The sequence below is a fragment of the Medicago sativa genome, chromosome 6, assembly GCF_051527215.1.
Source record: "Medicago sativa cultivar Bolivia chromosome 6, Bolivia_mono, whole genome shotgun sequence".
NCBI lineage: Eukaryota > Viridiplantae > Streptophyta > Magnoliopsida > Fabales > Fabaceae > Medicago > Medicago sativa.
In genome coordinates this window covers 6,969,577-6,978,903 of record NC_140754.1, presented here as the reverse complement: position 1 = coordinate 6,978,903, position 9,327 = coordinate 6,969,577, and positions in this window count along the sequence as shown.

Here is a 9,327-nt window from a genome sequence, read left to right as displayed (position 1 = left end):
CGATTTGTACTTTCAGCAAACATCAATTTTGGCCTCCAAACTCCAATTTTGAGTCACTTTCACAACAGGGTTGATTTCTGTATGGATAGATTTGGATTGCCCACTTTTCGTTTCCTATAGATTGTATTCCTTTTATCTATTGCTTTTCGAGGGTTTTGACTTGGTCCCCCTTTTGTATATATTTTTCCATCTTTTTAATAAATTTTTTCTGAGATAGGCGGCATAGGATAGAGGTCTTTTTAGGGTTCCAACCAAGTAGGGATGTCCATATTTCCAACCAGTTAGTTATATTGTATATTACAAAGATAAAATAATTTTGGCTTTCTAGAGTTGTAGTAAATATTGACAAACAAAATATTTAACCACCTAACTTTATTTCCTAAGGCAAAAGTTAGATGAACATAAATAAACACATAGAGGAGGAGAATGCGGATAATGTATCTGGTATAGGACTATGGTACTTTGAGCTTGCCTCGAGTTTGTAGGTAAAATTCTACAAGAGTAATGTTATGAATGTTATTTTGGACTCCCCATTTTTACCAATGACAATTCATTTATTTAACTGTAAGGTTGGAGCAGTGCCTTTCAGGTACTTGAAGCTTTTTATTTGGGTATCCACGTATGTTGAGTACCCATAAGTTGAGGCTTACAACCCTTCATAGTCTGTTTGAGGTAATAGGTTTGTGAGTTTCTTAGTTAGGACTATCCTACTAAACTTTATTCTTATCTAATAATGTTATGAATCTTATCTAATGACTTTTAAGGTTTGGAAGCTCATCATGCATCCAAGTTAGGAGTGGGTTCCTTTGGGTTGGGTTAAAGGAGGAGGAAAATATCTTGGGTTTGGTGTTCAAATGGGTGTGAATCTAAGTAATGTGGAGAGGTAAGAGTTTGATATTTACATCTATTTAACTTGAGTGTCAGCGCTTTGGTGGGATGTTTTGGTGGATGGATATATTATATTGATTACCCCCCCCCCCCCCCCAGGTATTCGTCCTTGGGGGAATTGGGTTGTACACCTTGTTTTTTTTAATAGGTTCCAGTTCAAACTCAAAATCTAAGTGGTTTCTTAAGTGTAAGGGATACCGAGAATGCGTTGCAGATCTCATTTTGGCATGACATATGGTCGGGCGATATAATCATAGGTCTCTCCCTTCCGCTGTATTTGGTTTCTGGACAACATGATTCAATATAGGATAGCTTAGGACACTAGTAAGGAAATATATGGATTTTGGAATTCACTTGGTGGGGAGAGCAACTTGTTTGGGAAAGTTAGTTAATGTCGAATTTATCACCCTTTTATAGGTGATATGTGTATATTTGAAAGCATATAAAAGGTATTTGGTGCATGATTCCAATGATAAGTTCACAGGTTGTTGATCTTATGCATCTTTACATACCTCCGTATAGTGTAAGGGCTCTCGAGTGATGATATCCAATCCCTAGATAAGATCTAGAAGAGTTTGACACATGCGCAAATGTTATTGTTTCTCCGAGCATTTACTTCTATACATGGTTCTAACTCATCATAATTATTCCACCGTAGGGTAATCTCTAATGCATGGGAGACACATGGATAAACTGATTTCCCATTCAAATGAGAGAGATGTTGAGGTTGTGCAAGTATTAGATTGTATGATTGAAGCAAGGCTTACAAGAATTGATTGGTACTATTTACATACCAATAAATGCATCTTATTTTTAGTATCGTATAACATAAGTACTCTATAGTTAAGTATGGTTGACTTGGAGCAATTATGGGATGTATAGCACCTTAGAAAGTTTATGAGAAAATGTATGAGTGAGGAAAAAGCACGCCTTCACATACATACCTTGTGGTCGGCAAACTGGTGCCAAATGAAGGGTTTAAGATGGTAGGATAGAAGGAAGATTTCTTCCTGAAAAATCTAGTTTTCAAAAATAGTTTGTTGATCTTGAAAATCAAAAGTTATTTTTAGTATGATAGGTTAATTAATTACTCCAAGAAAATGCAGACTCATACCGCCTTTCGATATAGGGGGTGCAAACCTAGTGAGGTTTTTTTTTACATTGCGAATTTAATAGCATTTTTCTTTTTTATATTAATGTTATTAAAATGTGAAATTCATACATTTATTGATTAAAAGTTTAAACAACTACTTCACTCAAAAAAAGTTTAAACAACCAACCGACCTTTTTGTATACTTTTGTCATGAATAAGAGAATAGGTGGAGTAATGGTGATGTCGGGCACTTTTGTTTGATTTAAGCATATAATTGCACCTAGGAGATCGTTGAAGAACTATATTATCACATGGTGAGCAAAAATAGATAAGGAAAAGGAGGTTCTTTTACTTTAGTCTAGGCTATCTCAATCACATATCAGCATATTATCTAATTAAATTCCAGTGGCGGGAAAGTTAAAATGTTAGGAATTTTTGTCTTATATATTGCATTCTTTCTTAGTCTTGAAGTAACTAGCATATGCCGAAAGCGTTCATATATTGAGTAAGTTTTTTTGGTGGTGGCCGAGATTCGAACCCCGGACCTTGCATATATTATGCATTGTCCTTATCAACTGAGCTAAGCTCACGGGAACATATATTGAGTAAGCTATTAAAATTGTCTCTGACTTTGTATATGTCACTCTTGATTTAATTTATTGTTATTATGAAACACGGAATCACAGGAAAAAAAGTCATAATGATCAGGAAAAAAGCAAGCATAACTTCACTCATGAAGGAGATACTCACAGAGATTCATATGAAAATGAATTAGATTGACAAAAGATAATAAATGAGTACAATAGAGTGAGGTATTTATAGGAGTGAGTTGGAGTAACTAACTTTCTAACTACCTTGATAACTCTAGTTAACCTATCTAACTCTAGTTTATTCACTATACCGTAATAATGGTATTATAAATATTGCAATTTAGTCATCGATTCTATAAAACGTTTCTCTAGAATAATTTAATGAATAAGACATATAACTATTGACTCCACTAAAAATATGAAAATAATCATTCAAACATATAAACTAAATCATCTAAAAATCTAGAATAGATAAGTAAAACATTCAAAATAAAAACTTCGTGAGTTTTCAATTTTCTAACAGTTAAAAATATGAGTCTAAAATCACGAAACAAAAGTGATAAAATTAATTGAATTTTCTTCTCCACTATACGGAGGAGAAAATTGAAAATTTGAATGTGACTTATAAATAAAAAGAAGTGAAAAAGTTGGTTTCTTTTTAATATATCAACCCAACGGGCCAACCCGCTCCGCTCCATCACCGCCCCATTTTTTAGCGAGATAGGTGAAACGGACACCCTACTAATGGCAGGTTCAAAATCTCAACCTATCCCACTAAAAATTGTGGGTTAAACGGACCAACCCGGTGGATCCAACCCATTTTTCCATCCCTACTTTTAGGTTAATATAGATTGTCTTTTATCTCATGAGAGTTTTTCTATCAAAATTAGCTTGTTTTATTTAACTTAAGAAACAATCCTTCAAAATTGGTACATATTCATGAAAAAGTTTAATGAGAAAGTTGTTGAAAAAGTGTATATAGCGTAATTATAAGTGATATGTCTGTTGAAGAGCTGATGGAGGCAAAGGTGGCGAAAAGTGCTCTGGTGCGGTGGTGTTGAAGTCTTCACGATGAAATGAAGGGTGTCTACGGACACGTTAGCACTCCAATGCTCAAGTCAGTGTAGGAAGTGAGGTGGAATGTGTAAAACGTGTGGGAAAAGTGAATCATACGTTGATGGTGAAGCAAGGTCACCCTTATATAGGCGCACATAAGACTAACTGTCTCTGTGAGATGTTAGTCTTACAAGAGGTCGTTAGAGGACATGTGTGATAAGTGCTCAAAAGTAATATGTTTCATGTGTTAATTTAGGCATTTTAGTGACTTGTTTTGCAAGTTATTTAAGGAAAAGTTACCATTTATTGTAATTTTGCCATTTATGCTTTACATGTCTTACTCTACTCAATTTGTGTAGGAAATGACAAGCAAGGACAAAAAAACCACCTTCTGAGCCAAGTCAAACTTGCTTAAGCGAGAAAGTTCCAGAGAGCAGCACTTCATCTCACTCTCAACTCGCTTCCAGTTCGCTTTTGAGGAAAAAGCCAACTCGCTTAAGCAAGATCAATTCGATTAAGCGAGTTTTGTCCAGAGAGAAAAGGAAGAATTCGCTCTCAACTCGCTTCCAGATCGCTTCAAGCGAGATTCAACAAATTCAATGGATAAGGTCCACGTAGCAGCATTCCAATGGCTAAAGTGGGATTTCTTGGCAACTTGCTTAAGCGACTTCAGCTCGCTTGAAGCGAGTTTGCCCGTACTCAGCCTATATAAATAGATTTTTCTCTCTTTCCTTAGTATCTTTTCACTGTTTTATTCATTTTCTGGTTTTTAGAGAGAGAGTAGGGCATTTCTAGAGAGAGAAACACAAAGCAAGGGTGTTAGAAGTAGATTCTTCCCAAGATTTGTTGAGACATCATGAATCTTAGCATGGAATCTTCATCTTTCTTCCATCTTTTGCAAAGCTTTCATAGACATATGTAGCTACATCCACCCTTGTGGGTTTTGAGGTATTCAAACAAGCTATTATGCAATCTTTGATCATTTAATATAAGGCTCTAGCTTATTTATTCAATATTGTTATTATTCTTGTGTTTAATGTTTTATTTAAGATTTGAAATGTTATTGAAAGATACTTTTGGATCTAGGGTTAGAATAATAGTCTATCAAAGTTTTTATTCTAGACATAGGGTTTAAGTTTTGATAATCACTTTGTAATCAAGAACTTAATGTTATTGGATCCTTTAATAGATTGAGAAATCGTCGATTAAACGATACGATTGAAATCATGACATTATTTAGACATGAATAATGTTATTGAGTGATTATGATAATGTCGTTTAAAAAGATAGAATCCGTTATTTTATCATGACATTGCAGTTGTTACGGTTGATTAACTCTAACCCCAAGTGAAATGACCCTATATCGTCTCGATTTATTTTAACGTCGATTAGTTCGAATAGTTTTACACAAACAAACTTTTAAACCAAACACTTAAGATGATATTTAACATTACATTGAATGGCTTATGGTACACGCTAGTCCCTGAAGAGACGATACTAATATACTCATGTGTAAATAGTAATATGACATGTAAAAATCTTACATCAACGTGTAAGGTGCTTCATGCACGGGGGTGTGCTTTAGTACAGCGACGTGCACCAAAGCTAACGTGTTCTCTCAAGCGACGTGTGTTGATCCGGCGGATTCTTTTTCCACGTATCAGCGTGGGATTGGCTTTCTAGCCGGTCCACAACAATAAGTATATAAATAAAATACCTATAAAAAATTAGCTTGCTTTACTTAACTTAAGAAATAGTCCTTCAAGATTTGTAGATATTCATGAAAAAGTTTAACGAGAGAGCTGTTGAAAAAGTTATAAAGATCATTTTTCGTTTTTACTTAACTTAAGAAATAGTCCTTCAAAATTTGTATTTAGCGTAAAAAAAAAATACCTATAAAGATTATTTTTCTCCTGATCACAAAGTTAGGCTGAACATATATTATATTATTATTATTAGGGTTTTTCTATCATGTGCAAATTTGCACATGTTAAAAAGTTTAAAGTAGTAACTTTGACTTGAAACTTGTGTTTTTCAATAAAAAGTTTCTACTCTTGGTTACCTTAACTATTGCACATGTTAGACAAACCCTTATTATTATTGATTTTTATAATAAATACATCCTCCGGTCACAAATATAAGCAAAAATTCATGTTTTAGATACATTCAATAAATGATGCATGTGGTCTTCATTGTAGACAACATACATCATTTATTGAATGAATCTAAATTATAAATTTTTGCTTATATTTGTGACCGGAGGGAGTATGTAGTTTTTGAATAAAAATTGTTGATTTTCAATAAAAAGTTTCTACTCTTGGTTACCTTAACTATTGCACATGTTAGACAAACCCTTATTATTATTGATATGGTCAATCATTCTCTATGCTCGGAAGAAGTTTCCTCTTTAATTTTAATGCTTATACAATATTTAATATTGCACATTTGTATATAAAGACTTGAAACTCTCTAAACTTTTTCATGTGGGACTTCTTAACTTTTGAAATATAAGAAAAACACTAAAAAAACAATCTCTCGCATAAGTGAAAAAAATGGTTTGACATGCCAACAAAACATATCTTCACATTTTTTAACCATTAGAGGAATCACTTTTCACTCCAACACAATCCTTAATCAACCACAAACACTCAAAAAATGTAACTAATTATACCTTTGTGCTCGTCATTGATGATGAAGGTTAAGAAATACGATTACTCCAATTCCCCACCATACGTCCCACCATAAACATCATGCCAAGTTACTTAGAAAGCTTTAAATAATTTGATCATTTTCTTCAAAAACTTTTTGCAATTTCGTCATCAAGCTTTAAATTATGTCCTTCCGTCAATGCCTCTTACCAATCGTTGTTTTCTTCTCATTGTAGAACACTTTTATCTTCTTCTGATGTTGTGTACTGTGAATAAAACAATTTTTCATCGTCACTTATTTTAAAGTGGTGGAAATGTACATGTTGTTCTCTCTTCATTTTTGTGAAAAATAACAACAGTGATCAATTTGATACTTTTTTTGTTATAACAAAAAAGGTATTTGTGAACTTTGTGTTTGTTCAGTGCCCTAATATATAGTTTGCTCACTCCCTACCAAAAAGTCTCTTGGTTTTCTTGAATGCGTTGATTAAACACCTATTTGTATAGTGTTGTTTGTGAGACAACGAACAATTATTTTATTTTATTTTATTTTATTTTATTAATTCACAGTGCAAATCATCGTACTAGGAGTAATATAGGACATAATTATATCTTCTTTATTTTACATTTTAATATTAAATATGTTTGTCATTTTAATTCCTCTACAGTTTTTCTTTCATTTTAGTCTCCCAAAAATTTTATATCAACACTTTTGGTCTCTACTTTTAAAGAATATTATAATAATCTATCTCAAAAAATTAAATATTTTGAACAAAACATGAATAAAATATGATTTTTTTGTGTTTTTTTAAAAAATTAAAAGTTTTTTGGGGAAGATTCTTATATTATTCTAGACATCCTTGCTTAAAAGTAGAGACCAAAAGTGATGATTGAATTTTTTTAAGATTAAAATTCGAATAAATTTTCTAGGAAAATTAAAACAAAAAGTTGGTATATTTATAACGACAAAAAAATATATTTAAACCTTTAAATACTGTACTATATAATTGCCAACATTATACTTAATGGAGACATGCATCATCACCATCCACAATGTTGATTAAGTGACATTCATAGGAGAACAAATTTAAGAAAAGTTTGAAGGAGTCGATGACTAAATCAAAATGTTCATATACTCTCATGGATCAAATTAAGAGAGTGTGTTATAAAGTCATGGATGTCAATTGTCATTGTTGTCAATGGCTTTTAGTAACGATATTGTGTTTCCAAAACACATCATCACCATTAGCGACATTCAATAACAAATATTGACAAAATGACGAATTTGAGAAATCTTTTACATAGTTGATGACCATATTAAAATATTAATATTGTCATAAACTAAATTGAGAGTGCCTTTCTAATGAACCATTTTGGTGGTTTATTCCTTATATTTTTGTTGATGTGTTGGAATGCTTAGTAGTTTTGAGTATAACAAATGGATTCTAATGAAATTAAGACATTGGAAAATGAAAATAATATAATTGAGCTTAAGGTAACTATTTTGTACTTGTTACCTTCTAATTTTGTGCTTAAGGGTAACCAACGGCGAAGCTAGCAAAATTTTCTTGAGGTGGCCACATATAAAGCGAAATAAATATTTTTTAAAATTAATAGTAAATTTTACCAATAAGCAAAAAATTAAATCACAGCAACTATTACTTATATAAAATGTACTTCATAAAATACACTTAAAGCAACAAGAATGGAATACAAAAGGTTATAATTTACTAATTACTTATTTTTTTTAGCTATAATAAAACTTGGGGTAGCTAACTATGTATTATTAGAGGTAGCTAAGTATACAAATATACCTGCTTATTCAATGATTTTTTTCTCTTTGGGGTAGCTATAGCCACCCCTTGAGTATGAAAGCATCCGCCCCTGAGGGTAACTATGTTTTATATCTAAAACTGTCTTTGCACTCTACATATGATCATTGGTCAGTATTCTTATCCAAAATTTATGGATGAAATCCTTATATTTCACACAATGGACACATAAATCGTACCAAATTATATGCATATTTGGTGTTTTTTTTCAACCAATAGTACTTGAAATACCATTTTTTCAACCAAATTTTATACACAAAAAAGGATGAACAATATCGCTAATGAAGGTGAAAGATTGGACATGAAATACCACGTTGAATCAATTTATCCCATCATATCAATGTCTTCTTGTAATATCTATTTTTTGGTAAATGTCTTCTTGTAATATACTCCCCCGGTCACAAATATAAGCAAAAATTTATATTTTAGATTCATTCAATAAATGATGTATGTTGTCTACAATGAAGACCACATGCATCATTTATTGAATGTATCTAAAACATGAATTTTTGTTTATATTTGTGACCGGAGGGTGTATAATGATTGAAAGGCAATTTTTTGCAACACTAGCTGGCCAGGAAAATATTTTGCAATTTCAATAAGAGAAAAAAATAAAAGGCATATCAAATCAAAAGGTAGTTGATTAAGATGTATTTAAGGGTTGATAAAGACTCAAGTATGATTGCTTTTTGGACAGAAATATAAATAATGGAGTTTTTTGTTACTCAACTACCCAACCTATATTGTGATATCCAATGTAAAAGGATTTATGATCATGACATTTGTGGTCCTTAAATAAAAGCTAGTTACTCCCTCTGTTTCAAAATATAAGCAAAATTCATTTTTTAGGTTCATTCATTTAATGATGTATGTGGTTCGTAATATGGACCACATACATCATTAAATGAATGAACCTAAAAAGTGAATTTTGCTTATATTTTGAAATGGAGGGAGTATCATATTAGGCTTTTAATTAATTAACCACAAATTAGTTAGTAGTATTTTTTTTGCTTTCAAATCATGGTAGCTAGAAATTGATGTGAAGGTAGACAAACCAATGATAAAGATGTGCAATAATGCAAATCAAAAATGGAATTAAGCAGAGAAATTATTTGAGCAATCCGTAGGGAAGGTTGCTTCAAATGAGCCTTTGAATTCTTATCTTTGAAATTAAATACTTACTTTGCTCAAACACTTATAAATGATAAAATTGTCAGCTT